Consider the following 15,877-nt stretch of genomic DNA (forward strand, 5'->3'; position numbering starts at 1 on the left):
TACGAATCTTGGGTCCATGAAATGGGGTTATCAGCCTACTCCGTGACACCCACAGAACACAATTCTAAAGAGTTTACTCATGTATTATTAAACCGCTGTGAAATGAGCAGCGTTAAGCTCACTAGTCAACCTGTGTGTCGTGAACATAATTGCAATATAAAGCCTTCCCTAAAGTGCTTGACTTGGGCAGGAGCTCACCGGAGCTGAGCGCTGGCACCTCAAATGTTTAACTGCTTGAGCTCCGGTTCTTCTTATAGAATATTAGCTCAAAAGTATAGTGGAGCTCCTGCGCCTAAATACACTGCTCAAAAAAAATATAAAGGGAACACTAAAATAACACATCCTAGATCTGAATGAATGAAATAATCTTATTAAATACTTTTTTCTTTACATAGTTGAATGTGCTGACAACAAAATCACACAAAAATTATCAATGGAAATCAAATGTATCAACCCATGGAGGTCTGGATTTGGAGTCACCCTCAAAATTAAAAGTGGAAAACCACACTACAGGCTGATCCAACTTTGATGTAATGTTGTCCTTAAAACAAGTCAAAAATGAGGCTCAGTAGTGTGTGTGGCCTCCACGTGCCTGTATGACCTCCCTACAACGCCTGGGCATGCTCCTGATGAGGTGGCGGATGGTCTCCTGAGGGATCTCCTCCCAGACCTGGACTAAAGCATCCGCCAACTCCTGGACAGTCTGTGGTGCAACGTGGCGTTGGTGGATGGAGCGAGACATGATGTCCCAGATGTGCTCAATTGGATTCAGGTCTGGGGAACGGGCGGGCCAGTCCATAGCATCAATGCCTTCCTCTTGCAGGAACTGCTGACACACTCCAGCCACATGAGGTCTAGCATTGTCTTGCATTAGGAGGAACCCAGGGCCAACCGCACAAGCATATGGTCTCACAAGGGGTCTGAGGATCTCATCTCGATACCTAATGGCAGTCAGGCTACCTCTGGCGAGCACATGGAGGGCTGTGCGGCCCCCCAAAGAAATGCCACCCCACACCATGACTGACCCACCGCCAAACCGGTCATGCTGGAGGATGTTGCAGGCAGCAGAACGTTCTCCACGGCGTCTCCAGACTCTGTCACGCTCTGTCACATGTGCTCAGTGTGAACCTGCTTTCATTTGTGAAGAGCACAGGGCGCCAGTGGCGAATTTGCCAATCTTGGTGTTCTCTGGCAAATGCCAAATGTCCTGCACGGTGTTGGGCTGTAAGCACAACCCCCACCTGTGGACGTCGGGCCCTCATACCACCCTCATGGAGTCTGTTTCTGACCGTTTGAGCAGACACATGCACATTTGTGGCCTGCTGGAGGTCATTTTGCAGGGCTCTGGTAGTGCTCCTCCTGCTCCTCCTTGCACAAAGGCAGAGGTAGCAGTCCTGCTGCTGGGTTGTTGCCCTCCTACGGCCTCCTCCACATCTCCTGATGTACTGGCCTGTCTCCTGGTAGCGCCTCCATGCTCTGGACACTACGCTGACAGACACAGCAAACCTTCTTGCCACAGCTCGCATTGATGTGCCATCCTGGATGAGCTGCACTACCTGAGCCACTTGTGTGGGTTGTAGACTCCGTCTCATGCTACCACTAGAGTGAAAGCACCGCCAGCATTCAAAAGTGACCAAAACATCAGCCAGGAAGCATAGGAACTGAGAAGTGGTCTGTGGTCACCACCTGCAGAACCACTTCTTTATTAGGGGGTGTCTTGCTAATTGCCTATAATTTCCACCTGTTGTCTATTCCATTTGCACAACAGCATGTGAAATGTATTGTCAATCAGTGTTGCTTCCTAAGTGGACAGTTTGATTTCACAGAAGTGTGATTGACTTGGAGTTCCATTGTGTTGTTTAAGTGTTTCCCTTTATTTGTTTGAGCAGTGTGTAAACAGGACAGGCAACCAAAATGAGTACCAGCACCTCTTTACTTTTGGGTTTCAGGGAAAATGTATGGAGTAGAAAGTACATTATTTTCCTTAGGAATGTAGTGGTGTAAAAGTATAAGTTGTCAAAAATATAAATAGTAAAGTGCAGATACCCCACCCCCAAAACCAAGACCATGGTGCTTGCCTACGGAGCTGTGAGGGGAACGGCACCTCCGTACCTTCAGGCTCTGATCAGTCCCTACACCCAAACGAGGGCACTGCGTTCATCCACCTCTGGCCTGCTGGCTCCCCTACCTCTGCGGAAGCATAGTTCCCGCTCAGCCCAGTCAAAACTGTTCGCTGCCCTGGCACCCCAATGGTGGAACAAGCTCCCTCACGACGCCAGGACAGCGGAGTCACTCACCACCTTCCGGAGACATTTGAAACCCCACCTCTTTAAGGAATACCTGGGATAGGATAAAGTAATCCTTCTACCCCCCCGTTACTCCAACCCCCCAAAAAAAAATTATAAAAATATAAAAAAAAATAAGTTAAAAATAAAAAAACTAATAAAAAGTAAAAAAAATACTAAAAAATCAAAAGAAATAAAGTTAAAATAAAAAGAATAAAAAAAATTAAGAAAAAAATATAATACATTGTAAAGTGGTTATCCCACTGGCTATAAGGTGAATGCACCTATTTGTAAGTCGCTCTGGATAAGAGCGTCTGCTAAATGACGTAAATGTAAATGTAAAACGACTAGTAGTACTTTAAAGTATTTTTACTGAAGTATTTTACACCACTGGGTCTCAGCCTTCTCAGTGACACCCACAGATTACAATTCCAAAGAGTTTACACAAATATTAGCGTCGTAGCTCTTATTGTGGAACTTTAACTGTGGGAAATCACCTCACAATTCAGTCTGTTGTGAGTATTGCGTATTCATATTGCAATGTACAGCCTTACCAATGGATCTTGCGTCCATCAAATGGGGTAAGTATGTCCCAAACGCAATTCTGAAATCTATACATCCACAGTGCGATTTCAACCGATTTTTTTTTGTAAAATTAACAAATCAATGTCTTTTGTTGAATTTATTTAACAACATTCTAATCTTGCTTAGCATTATCTAGTCCAATTGTGGCATGATTCCACTATTTTCATAATTTGCATCAGTTTCAATGGGGGACTTTTATTTTGATGTCAACCCGCCGATTCCACTATTCTGGTCACGCTAATGTTGTTAATGACACACGTGCAGAGCAGTGGGACGTACGGGACTGAGAGGCAGGCAGAGAGTGTGTCGGAATCTGGACGTTTTCGACTGAGCTTCTAAAAGCCATCAGACGACAGCCAGACGTTTGGTTCTGGGAAAAGGAGAACGTTTCAGCGGTGGGAGAAAGGAACGGTGTCGTATTTCGCTCTTGTAAGTATATTTCTGTTGCTCTGTGTGTGCCGGATGTATCGTGTTGGTTTCTCCTAAGGGCAAATTCTCTGAATCATATCCATCCACATGGTGTACGAGGCTACTGAGCGATGCCTTCCTCGCACGCCGGAGAAAAACAGGCCTGGTAAGGGTCAACAACATTCGGGAAAAAAAAATAATCATACCATTATTGGACACAATGTTGCACTAGGCTACTTGCGCATACACGGAACTAAACAATTGATACATTGGTAGAAACGTTGTTGCGACCAGGGTGAATTATGTTGGCTGTAATAGAGACACCAGCCCTACTGATAATGAAGTCTAGTCGGTGAATGGCTATAACACGTGCCTGCCTGTTTGGTTCTCGTAGCCTACTATTGTCGTTCCCGCGGCTTTCTCTTATTTTTCTCAGTCGGATGGATATAGGTTGCTGCCTGCTACTGTTGTGCTTTAGGCTACTAATATCCTCTTGTCTAAACTAGCTTTACTAAACGATACACAAATGGCGACTGGGGAGATTTGGAGTTGCCTTAGTCATTGACTGGTAGGCTACGTAATGGCTCACGGTTGTGCGAGAAGCCTTGATTTCCAGAGTGGAGGTGATCTGTTGTCGAAATTAGCTTTCAGCGTTTATGTGGCGATGCTCTGTCTCCCTTCGACGGTCAGGGGGTCAACTGGGCCAGTACTGGGCTCCTCGGAGTGGAGATAGCCCAGCGTTTCCCAAACTCGGTCCTCAGGACCCCGAGGGGTACATTATTGGTTCTTGCCCTAACACTACACAGCTGATTTCAAATGAGCAAAGCTTGACGATTAGTTGATTATTTGAATCAGCTGTGTAGTGCTAGGACAAAAACCAAACCGTGCACCCCTTGGGGTCCCGAGGACCGAGTTTGGGAAACGCTGCCGGATCTCCAAATGTGGTTGACACATCTGTGCATGCCTCAAATCACTGCCCCAGTCCGGCCTGTCTCTCTGCCTGTGCCATCATTTGACGCTGCCTTTGCGAGGTACAGACCTTGTCACGGGATCTCTATCTCTGCAGGGCCACTAGGGTCCTTGTGGTATATTCTATTGGAGGGATCTACTAGACTGTAGTGATGGATGTAGCAATAAGACAACATAGTGTGGTGAGTTAACGGTTCAACTGGGAATGATGCGATAGGGAGAGAGAAGAGAATGCTACGATAGAGAGAGAGAGAGGGAGGGAATGATATGATAGAGGAAGAGAGAGAGACGATAGAGAGAGAGAGACGATAGAGAGAGAGAGACGATAGAGAGAGAGAGACGATAGAGAGAGAGAGACGATAGAGGAAGGGAGGGAATGATACGATGGAGAGAGGAGAGAAGGAGGGAATAATACGATGGAGAGAAGGAGGGAATAATACGATGGAGAGAGGAGAAAGGGAGGGAATGATACGATGGAGAGAGGAGAAAGGGAGGGAATGATACGATGGAGAGAGGGAGAGGAATGATACGATGGAGAGAGGGAGAGGAATGATACGATGGAGAGAAGGAGGGAATAATACGATGGAGAGAGGAGAAAGGGAGGGAATGATACGATTGAGAGAGGGAGAGGAATGATACGATAGAGAGGGAGGGAATGATATGAAAGAGAGGAGAGAGTGATACAATGGAGAGAGGAGGGAATGATACGAGAGAGAGAGGGAGGGAATGATACGATGGAGAGAGGGAGGGAATGATACGATGGAGAGAGGAGAGAGGGAGGGAATGATATGATAGAGAGAGGGAGGGAATGATACGATGGAGAGAGGAGAGAGAGGGAGGGAATGATAAGATAGAGGAGAGAGGGAGGGAATGATACGAGAGAGAGAGGGAGGGAATGATACGATGGAGAGAGGAGAGAGAGGAAGGGAATGATATGATAGAGGAGAGAGGGAGGGAATGATACGAGAGAGAGAGGGAGGGAATGATACGATGGAGAGAGGAAGGGAATGATATGATAGAGGAGAGAGGGAGGGAATGATACGATACAGAGAGGAGAGAGAGGGAGGGAATGATACGATAGAGGAGAGAGGGAGGGAATGAAACGATAGAGGGAAGGAATGATACGAGAGAGAGAGCTAATATTAGGATAAAAGCCTTTGCTAAATGGCATTTATCATTATTATATTTATATTACCCTAATAAGGTTTATCTCCCGAGTGGCGCAGTGGTCTAAGGCACTGCATCGCAGTGCTAGCTGTGCCACTGGTTCGAATCCAGGCTCTGTCGTAGCTGGCCGTGACCGGGAGACCCATGGGGCGGCGCACAATTGGCCCAGCGTCGTCCAGGGTAGGGGAGGGAATGGCCAGCAGGGATGTAGCTCAGTTGGTAGAGCATGGCGTTTGCAACGCCAGGGTTGTGGGTTCGATTCCCACGGGGGGCCAGTATGAAAAATAAAAAATGTATGCACTCACTAACTGTAAGTCGCTCTAGATAAGAGCGTCTGCTAAATGACTAAAATGTAATGTAAAAATGTTTAGAAATGTTTGTAAAGGTGTGGTGTGTATTTTAGCCTGTTTATAGAGAGCTGCCCGAGGAAGACTCTAGAAGTCGAAACGCGTTGCAGTTGTGCGTCCTGATGTATTATTTTGTAAATATTTTCTGTTAATAGTTCACAAAAGTTTATTGCAATGTAATGGCCGCCTACTTGTCTTCTTTCTCCTACTCAAGAGAGCAGCAGCGTCTTTTTGTTGGCACTAATTCTGCCATGGCTCGTTGGCACTAACTCCGCCATGGCTCGTTGGCACTAATGCCGCCATGGTTCGTTGGCACTAATGCCGCCATGGCTCGTTGGCACTAACTCCGCCATGGCTCGTTGGCACTAATTCTGCCATGGCTCGTTGGCACTAACTCCGCCATGGCTCGTTGGTCAAAGCCTATGGGGAAATGTTATGTTTTATATTTACCACAGATTCTCAATTGGATTGAGGTCTGGGCTTTAACTAGGCCATTCCAAGACATTTAAATGTTTCCCCTTAAACCACTGGAGTGTTGCTTTAGCAGTATGCTTAGGGTCATTGTCCTGCTGGAAGGTGAACCTCCGTCCCAGTCTCAAATCTCTGGAAGACTGAAACAGGTTTCCCTCAAGAATTTCCCTGTATTTAGCGCCATCCATCATTCCTTCAATTCTGACCAGTTTCCCAGTCCCTGCCGATGGAAAAACATCCCCATAGCATGATGTTCTCGGGGTGATGAGAGGCGTTGGGTTTGCGCCAGACATAGCGTTTTCCTTGATGGCCAAAAAGCTAAATGTTAGTCTCATCTGACCAGAGTACCTTCTTCCATATGTTTGGGGAGTCTCCCACATGCCTTTTGGCGAACACCAAATGTGTTTGCATAATTTTTTTCTTTAAGCAATGGCTTTTTTCTGGCCACTCTTCCATAAATCCCAGCTCTGTGGAGTGTACGGCTTAAAGTGGTCCTTTGGACAGATACTCCAATCTCCGCTGTGGTGCTTTGCAGCTCCTTCAGTGTTATCTTTGGTCTCTTTGTTGCCTCTCTGATTAATGCCCTCCTTGCCTGGTCCATGAGTTTTGGTGGGCGGCCCTCTCTTGGCAGGTTTGTTGTGGTGCCATATTCTTTCCATTTTTTAATAATGGATTTAATGGTGCTCCGTGGGATGTTCAAAGTTTCAGATATTTTTATATAACCCAACCCTGATCTGTACTTCTCCACAACTTTGTCCCTGACCTGTTTGGAGAGCTCCTTGGTCTTCATGGTACCGCTTGCTTGGTGGTGCCCCTTGCTTAGTGGTGTTGCAGACTCTGGGGCCTTTCAGAACAGGGGTATATATACTGAGATCATGTGACAGATCATTTGACACTTATATTGCACACAGGTGGACTTTATTTAACTAATTATGTGACTTCTTAAGGTAATTGGTTGCACCAGATCCTATTTAGGGGTTTCATAGCAAAGGGGGTGAATACATATGCACGCACCACTGTTCCGTTATTTATTTGTTTGAATTTTTTGAAACACGTTATTTTTTTCATTTCACTTCACCAATTTGGACTATTTTGTGTATGTCCATTAAATGAAATCCAAATAGAAATCAGGTTGTAATGCAACAAAATAGGAAAAACACCAAGGGGGTGAATACTTTTGCAAGGCACTGTAGATTGTTTCTCAACAGGGAATCCATGTTTACTTGACAGAACACAACCTTTTTTCTTGCCACAATAAATTGAAAGACTTGACTAGTTTTTCTGACTAGATTACTAATCTACCGCATTCCCTCAAAGTCCCACCCACAGTGATTGATTGACAGATCTGAAACCCTACCGACTCTGTGACTCCTAAACATTCTGCCGCTGCCCTGACGATCCCACCCACAGTGATTGATTGACAGGCCAAACTGTTAGAGAGAGTTCACCCATTGCTTTCCTTTACCCTAAGTGTCCACAGCAGCTGAGCCAATAAAATACATAGTTTGAAGAACAAACATCCTGCAGTAAAGGTTAAAGGTTATCTTACATAGAAATAGTCCTGATCACATAGGCCTAGGCCTAGAACAGTGGTTCCCAACCAGGGGTACTAGGACACCTGAGGGTACACGGCCTATCCACAGGGGGTACTTGAGAAGACTCATGAGGCCATAGGCCTACTTGTAAAATGCACAAGAGGCGGTGCTTCAGGGGTACTCCGGGCAGAGCAACGTTCAGTTGGTGGTACAGTAACCGAAATAGGTTGTGAACCGCTGGCCTAGACAATATCCAAAACAACTCACAACACACCGAATTCATTCGTTTTCAGTCATTTTTTAATTGTAATTGTCTTGTCTTTTCTACTCAATACCACAACTCATTTGACCAATCCGGGAGGTAAAGTCGTTAAAGTATTCGTTAATTTAACTGTGTATTCATGGGTGGAATCAAGGCATTAGAATGAACCAGAGGCCACCAAAATAGAGCTTGTTCAGCAAATGTCTTGGGTTTGACCCAGTTAACTACCTGTAGCTATGGCTAGGCCTTTTCCCCAGTGTTCTGGTTTTGGCCTGGACTTTCAAAAGCTGCTTTTGCCGTCACTCTGCTCCAGTTTTGGCTCCAGGTCCTTTAGCTGGTTCTGGTCTTGGCCCAGTTACCCGTGGCCAGGTTGTCATTAGCCCTGATTCTGTGTTCCTTCCTGGTAGAATGTGTATCAAAGCATTGTGACACACAGTGTCTGTCTGTTCTCGTGCCCTCCTGTAAACTATGCTAATGACTATGGGGCTTAGCATACCAACCAACTATGAGCTACTGTGATTGTAGCTACGGACAGATCCGACCCCCCTCGGCCTCAGCCTCACTCTCCAACCCACTGGATAGGTTTACACTGAGTCACACAGCCTGCCGGACTTGTTCATCTGGTATTGAGTTATTGTATTGTCGCTGATGGCCATGTAGTCATTTAGGTGCAGAGAGAGAGGATTGCTGGGGAAAGATTGGGATGTAAAACCAATCAACCAACCCTGTTCCAGAAACGAGGCCAAACCGTAACCCCTACCCCTTTTAGAGCAGGGCTTTCCAACCCTGTTCCAGAAACGAGGCCAAACCGTAACCCCTACCCCTTTTAGAGCAGGGCTTTCCAACCCTGTTCCAGAAACGAGGCCAAACCGTAACCCCTACCCCTTTTAGAGCAGGGCTTTCCAACCCTGTTCCTGAAACAAGGCCAAACCGTAACCCCTACCCCTTTTAGAGCAGGGCTTTCCAACCCTGTTCCTGGAGAGCTACCGTCCTGTAGGTTTTCGCTCCAACCCCAGTTGTAACTAACCTGATTCATCTTATCAACTAGCTCATTATTAGATCAGATGCTCTAGATTAGGGTTGGAGTGAAAACCTACACGATGGTAGCGCTCAAGGAACAGGGTTGGAGTGAAAACCTACACGATGGTAGCGCTCAAGGAACAGGGTTGGAGTGAAAACCTACACGATGGTAGCGCTCAAGGAACAGGGTTGGAGTGAAAACCTACACGATGGTAGCGCTCAAGGAACAGGGTTGGAGTGAAAACCTACACGATGGTAGCGCTCAAGGAACAGGGTTGGAGTGAAAACCTACACGATGGTAGCGCTCAAGGAACAGGGTTGGAGGGAAAACCTACACGATGGTAGCGCTCAAGGAACAGGGTTGGAGTGAAAACCTACACGATGGTAGCGCTCAAGGAACAGTGTTGGAGGGAAAACATACACGATGGTAGCGCTCAAGGAACAGGGTTGGAGTGAAAACCTATACGATGGTAGCGCTCAAGGAACAGGGTTGGAGAGAACCTACACGATGGTAGCGCTCAAGGAACAGGGTTGGAGAGAACCTACACGATGGTAGCGCTCAAGGAACAGGGTTGGAGAGAACCTATACGATGGTAGCGCTCAAGGAACAGGGTTGGAGGGAAAACCTACACGATGGTAGCGCTCAAGGAACAATGTTGGAGGGAACCTACACGATGGTAGTGCTCAAGGAACAGGGTTGGAGGGAAAACCTACACGATGGTAGCGCTCAAGGAACAGGGTTGGAGTGAAAACCTACACGATGGTAGCGCTCAAGGAACAGGGTTGGAGTGAAAACCTACACGATGGTAGCGCTCAAGGAACAGGGTTGGAGGGAAAACCTACACGATGGTAGCGCTCAAGGAACAGGGTTGGAGTGAACCTACAGCATGGTAGCGCTCAAGGACCAGTGTTGGAGAGCCTTACCCTAGAGTCTAGAGATCTGAGAGGATTGAACAGTTGTGAGCAATGTGGCAAAACATTCCACCTAGCCTATCAGAGGGCAAGGTGCCCATGCAGCCAATCAGTGTAGCTTGTAGCTCAGGCCAGCCTATCATGGCAGCTTGTAGCTCAGGCTAGCCAATCAGTGTAGCTTGTAAGCTCAGGCCAGCCCTTGTGAACCAGGAAGTGGTCAGAGTGGGAGGATAGGTGTGAGAACACTTGACTGTAGCAGCAGAGACCAGCACAGTGTGACGCTGGGCAAGAAACTGCTTCTCCAATAGAAATCCCCGATCACACTTGTAGGTGATGTCATGGCTACATTGGCTAGCTAAGTTCATTGCGTAGAAACGCGTCATCGGCTCTAACGGTCGTCTCACGCCGAACTGCGTATGTGCAGGCCGTCAAATCAAAGGCAGTCCTTCGATTATAAAGTCGTTTTTGACAGAAAATGAAAACGTGTCAGTTTGTCACTTTCACAAGGTTGGCCTAATAACATGTTCAACTATTTAAGACGTTGGCTCCAATCTAGGTTGTGTCTTTAGATTTGGAGAATATTAACAACCTAAGGAAGAATTTAACTTCTCTCATTGACTTCTCAAACCCCGGCCTGGTCTGCTTGGTCTGTTTCGCAAGCGTTTTCTCTAGGTCTCACAATGTTGCGCCTCTGGGTTTAGAAACTCTGTGGTAGTAGGCTGGGAGAGGTTGGGCTGTTTAAACAGGTGTGTGTGTGTGTGTGTGTTTCTCAATAGGTTCAGAGAGGCTACAGAGGTAGATTTAAAAGGATACTTCAGTCAGATGAACTCATGGATGCCATTTTTATGTCTCTGCATCCAGTATAAAGGAAGTTAGTGGTAGTTTTGCAAGCCAACGCTAACTAGTGTTACCACATACTTCCAGTCATTGCGCTAATGCTAGTTAGCAGTTGCGTGAGCAACTTTCTTCAAACTGCACGCAGAGACATAAAAATGGTGTCCACAAGTTAATCTGACACTGGGGAAGCAGATAAGGGGCTTCATTGCCAAAATCCTGAAATATCCCTTTAAGGGTGTGTGAAGAATGTGAGGCCTGAGTGAAGGAGTAGGTGTGTGTGTGTGTTCATATTGTGCATTCTTGAGTGTATTAGTGTGGATGTGTGAATATGTGTGTAAAGCAGCAGCAGGATCCATGTAAGGAGGAGGAGGACAGACAGGCTGGACAGACAGGCTGGACAGGCTGGACAGACGGACAGGCTGGACAGACAGACGGACAGGCTGGACAGACAGACGGACAGGCTGGACAGACAGACAGACAGGCTGGACAGACAGACAGGCTGGACAGACAGACAGGCTGGACAGACAGACAGGCTGGACAGACAGACAGGCTGGACAGACAGACAGGCTGGACAGACAGACAGGCTGGACAGACAGCCTGGGCAGACAGACAGGCAGGCAGGCAGCCTGGGCAGGCAGGCAGGCAGCCTGGGCAAACAGACAGGCAGGCAGCCTGGGCAGACAGACAGACAGGCAGGCAGCCTGGGCAGACAGACAGGCAGGCAGGCAGCCTGGGCAGACAGACAGGCTGGACAGGCAGCCTGGGCAGACAGACAGGCAGGCTGGACAGACAGGCAGGCTGGACAGACAGGCAGGCAGGCAGGCTGGACAGACAGACAGGCAGGCTGGACAGACAGACAGGCAGGCTGGACAGACAGACAGGCAGGCTGGACAGACAGACAGACAGACAGGCAGGCTGGACAGACAGACAGGCAGGCTGGACAGACAGACAGGCAGGCAGGCTGGACAGATAGATAGACAGGCAGGCAGGCTGGACAGACAGACAGGCTGGACAGACAGTTCTGGTTGGCCTCATGTGACACGGCTATTTCTAGACCCATCTCCCTCCTCTCCTTCTCCCCCCTCACCCTGTAGCTATGGAGCAAACCGCAGATATGTTCCACCTCTGGGCGGGGCGGGGCATGGCTGTCGGATATCTGCTGTTTGCTCCTCTGGTGGCATGCATCTGTTCTATGGTGTAATTGTTAGGGCTTGGTGTAATCGTTAGGGCTTGGTGTAATCGTTAGGGCTTGGGGTAATCTTTAGGGCTTGGGGTAATCTTTAGGGCTTGGGATAATCGTTAGGGTAATCGTTAGGGCTTGGGGTAATCGTTAGGGCTTGGGGTAATCTTTAGGGCTTGGGATAATCGTTAGGGTAATCTTTAGGGCTTGGGGTAATCTTTAGGGCTTGGGGTAATCTTTAGGGCTTGGGATAATCGTTAGGGTAATCTTTAGGGCTTGGGGTAATCGTTATGGTAATCTTTAGGGCTTGGTGTAATCGTTAGGGTAATCTTTAGGGCTTGGTGTAATTGTTAGGGTAATCTTTAGGGCTTGGGGTAATCGTTAGGGTAATCGTTAGGGCTTGGGGTAATCTTTAGGGCTTGGGGTAATCGTTAGGGTAATCTTTAGGGCTTGGGATAATCGTTAGGGTAATCTTTAGGGCTTGGGATAATCGTTAGGGTAATCTTTAGGGCTTGGTGTAATCGTTAGGGTAATCTTTAGGGCTTGGTGTAATCGTTATGGTAATCTTTAGGGCTTGGGATAATCGTTAGGGTAATCTTTAGGGCTTGGGATAATAATCGTTAGGGTAATCGTTAGGGCTTGGGATAATCGTTAGGGCTTGGTGTAATCGTTAGGGTAATCTTTAAGGCTTGGGATAATCGTTAGGGTAATCTTTAGGGTAATCGTTAGGGCTTGGTGTAATCATTAGGGTAATCTTTAGGGCTTGGGGTAATCGTTAGGGTAATCTTTAGGGCTTGGGGTAATCGTTAGGGTAATCGTTAGGGCTTGGGTGGTGGGTAGGTGACATGTAAAGGAACACACACACTCTCTACCCCCAAGCCATTAGATGAATGCCATCACTGATAGTCCTTGTGCTAGCAATGCCAAGGTTGTGGGTTCAATTCCCGTAGGGATCACATACTGAAAATGTAAAGTAAAATGCCAAACTAAGCTGAGTTGAGCTGTGCCAAGCTGTACAGAGCTGGACTGGTGACGTATCCACCATAGTTGCTGGAACTGTGCTGAAGAGGACAATGTGAAAAGAAAATGTCTGAGCCAGCACAGTACAGTTCGGGTCAGCACGGTAGTTTGAAAATGGTCTCTTGGATTCATTCTTGGCAAAAATGACACTTCCAGTGGAGCAGGTCTGATAGGCTGAAGCGGTCAGCAGCAGGTCTGATAGGCTGAAGGAGTCAGCAGCAGGTCTGATAGGCTGAAGCAGTCAGCAGCAGGTCTGATAGGCTGAAGGAGTCAGCAGCAGGTCTGATAGGCTGAAGGAGTCAGCAGCAGGTCTGATAGGCTGAAGGAGTCAGCAGCAGGTCTGATAGGCTGAAGGAGCAGGTCTGATAGGCTGAAGGAGCAGGTCTGATAGGCTGAAGCAGTCAGTCTGATACTATGGTGTGTGACTGTAGGGTAAAGGTCACACACACGGTGAAAGGTCAGTGATGTAATGGTGGGCGAGAGTAGTCTTTCCTCTGGGGTCCCTCTCTTACCAGGTGGTGACGTCTTTACATTCCAGCCCTGTCATTGGCTCACAGTGACCCCATGTCCCCTTCCAGAAACAACCCCTGGCATAGCCCCTAGGCCCTCCCCCTAAGCGCGTCGCTCTGATGGGACTGGATAGGTGAAAGCAACATGGCACAAATGGAACGTTTTTATATCTGTGCCCTCTACTGGTGTGGCCGGGTGATGATGTGCTGATAGAAGGGAGGAAATGATTTGACCCTTCAGGATTATGAGTTGATCTCTGGAAAATCCCCTCTCCTCACTGTCATCCCTCCCTCCTCACCCCTCCTCTCCATGTCACTTCTCCTCTCCTTCACCCCTTTCCTCCCCTGTCCTCCTCCTCACCCCTTCTCTCCCTTCCTCCTCCACCCTCTCCCTCACCCCCCATGTCACCGGAACACAGGCAGACCACCTGTCACAAAGACTAGTCCTCACAGTCAAGCCTGCTGCGAAAGTACTGTGATAAACACACACACACACACACACACACACACACACTGACACGGTTTTAAATACCCATCAAGAACCTCAGTCTGAACAAGTTACATCATAATATTAATCTTCTTTCTATCAGCTGATATAAAAAAAAGTCACAATTAATCCATGTCACACTTTGAGGGGCCTAAAAATCCCTGGAAACATGCGATTGTATTTACAAATATATATATATATATATATATATATATATATATATATATATATAGTGGGGAAAAAAAGTATTTAGTCAGCCACCAATTGTGCAAGTTCTCCCACTTAAAAAAGATGAGAGGCCTGTAAATTTTCATCATAGGTACATGTCAACTACGACAGACAAATTAAGAAAAAAATTCCAGAAAATCACACTTTAGGATTTTTATGAATTTATTTGCAAATTATGGTGGAAAATAAGTATTTGGTCACCTACAAACAAGCAAGATTTCTGGCTCTCACAGACCTGTAACTTCTTCTTTAAGAGGCTCCTCTGTCCTCCACTCGTTACCTGTATTAATAGCACCTGTTTGAACTGGTTATCAGTATAAAAGACACCTGTCCACAACCTCAAACAGTCACACTCCAAACTCCACTATGGCCAAGACCAAAGAGCTGTCAAAGGACACCAGAAACAAAATTGTAGACCTGCACCAGGCTGGGAAGACTGAATCTGCAATAGGTGAGCAGCTTGGTTTGAAGAAATCAACTGTGGGAGCAAGTTATTAGGAAATGGAAGACATACAAGTCCACTGATAATTCTCCCTCGATCTGGGGCTCCACGCAAGATCTCACCCCGTGGGGTCAAAATGATCACAAGAACGGTGAGCAAAAATCCCAGAACCACACAGGGGGACCTAGTGAATGACCTGCAGAGAGCTGGGACCAAAGTAACAAAGCCTACCATCAGTAACACACTACGCCGCCAGGGACTCAAATCCTACAGTGCCAGACGTGTCCCCCTGCTTAAGCAAGTACATGTCCAGGCCCGTCTGCAGTTTGCTAGAGTGCATTTGGATGATCCAGAAGAGGATTGGGAGAATGTCATATGGTCAGATGAAACCAAAATAGAACTTTTTGGTAAAAACTCAACTCGTCGTGTTTGGAGGACAAAGAATGCATCCAAAGTTGCATCCAAAGAACACCATACCTACTGTGAAGCATGGGGGTGGAAACATCATGCTTTGGGGCTGTTTTTCTGCAAAGGGACCAGGACGACTGATCCGTGTAAAGGAAAGAATGAATGGGGCTATGTATCGTGAGATTTTGAGTGAAAACCTCCTTCCATCAGCAAGGGCATTGAAGATGAAACGTGGCTGGGTCTTTCAGCATGACAATGATCCCAAACACACCGCCCGGGCAATGAAGGAGTGGCTTCGTAAGAAGCATTTCAAGGTCCTGGAGTGGCCTAGCCAGTCTCCAGATCTCAACCCCATAGAAAATCTTTGGAGGGAGTTGAAAGTCCGTGTTGCCCAGCGACAGCCCCCAAAACATCACTGCTCTAGAGGAGATCTGCATGGAGGAATGGGCCAAAATCCCAATAGTGTGTGAAAACCCTGTTAAGACTTACAGAAAACGTTTGACCTGTGTCATTGCCAACAAAGGGTATATAACAAAGTATTGAGAAACTTTTGTTATTGACCAAATACTTATTTTCCACCATAACTTGCAAATAAATTCATTAAAAAATCCTACAATGTGATTTTCTGGATATCTATCATTTTGTCTGTCATAGTTGACGTGTACCTATGATGAAAATTAAAGACCTCTCTCATCTTTTTAAGTGGGAGAACTTGCACAATTGGTGGCTGACTAAATACTTTTTTCCCCCACTGTAATTGCCCTCTCGCTGCGTGAAGCCCCATTCTCCACCCCCTGTTGTTGAC

The 15,877-nt window shown here is 46.9% G+C and overlaps 1 protein-coding gene across 4 annotated transcripts in view; it reads left to right on the forward strand.

The window, feature by feature from the left end:
• Positions 1–3,144: 3,144 nt before the first annotated feature.
• LOC121530702 (sodium-dependent phosphate transporter 2-like) overlaps positions 3,145–15,877 on the forward strand; it is a 103,361-nt gene continuing 90,628 nt past the window's right edge. For 3 of the 4 annotated variants that reach the window (XM_045226845.1, XM_041835862.2, XM_045226847.1), the window contains exon 1: positions 3,145–3,299. The gene's annotated coding sequence lies outside the window, so the exon portion shown is untranslated. The other variant, XM_045226846.1, reaches the window with a different exon arrangement.

Source organism: Coregonus clupeaformis, chromosome 18, assembly GCF_020615455.1.
Source record: "Coregonus clupeaformis isolate EN_2021a chromosome 18, ASM2061545v1, whole genome shotgun sequence".
NCBI classification, from domain to species: domain Eukaryota; kingdom Metazoa; phylum Chordata; class Actinopteri; order Salmoniformes; family Salmonidae; genus Coregonus; species Coregonus clupeaformis.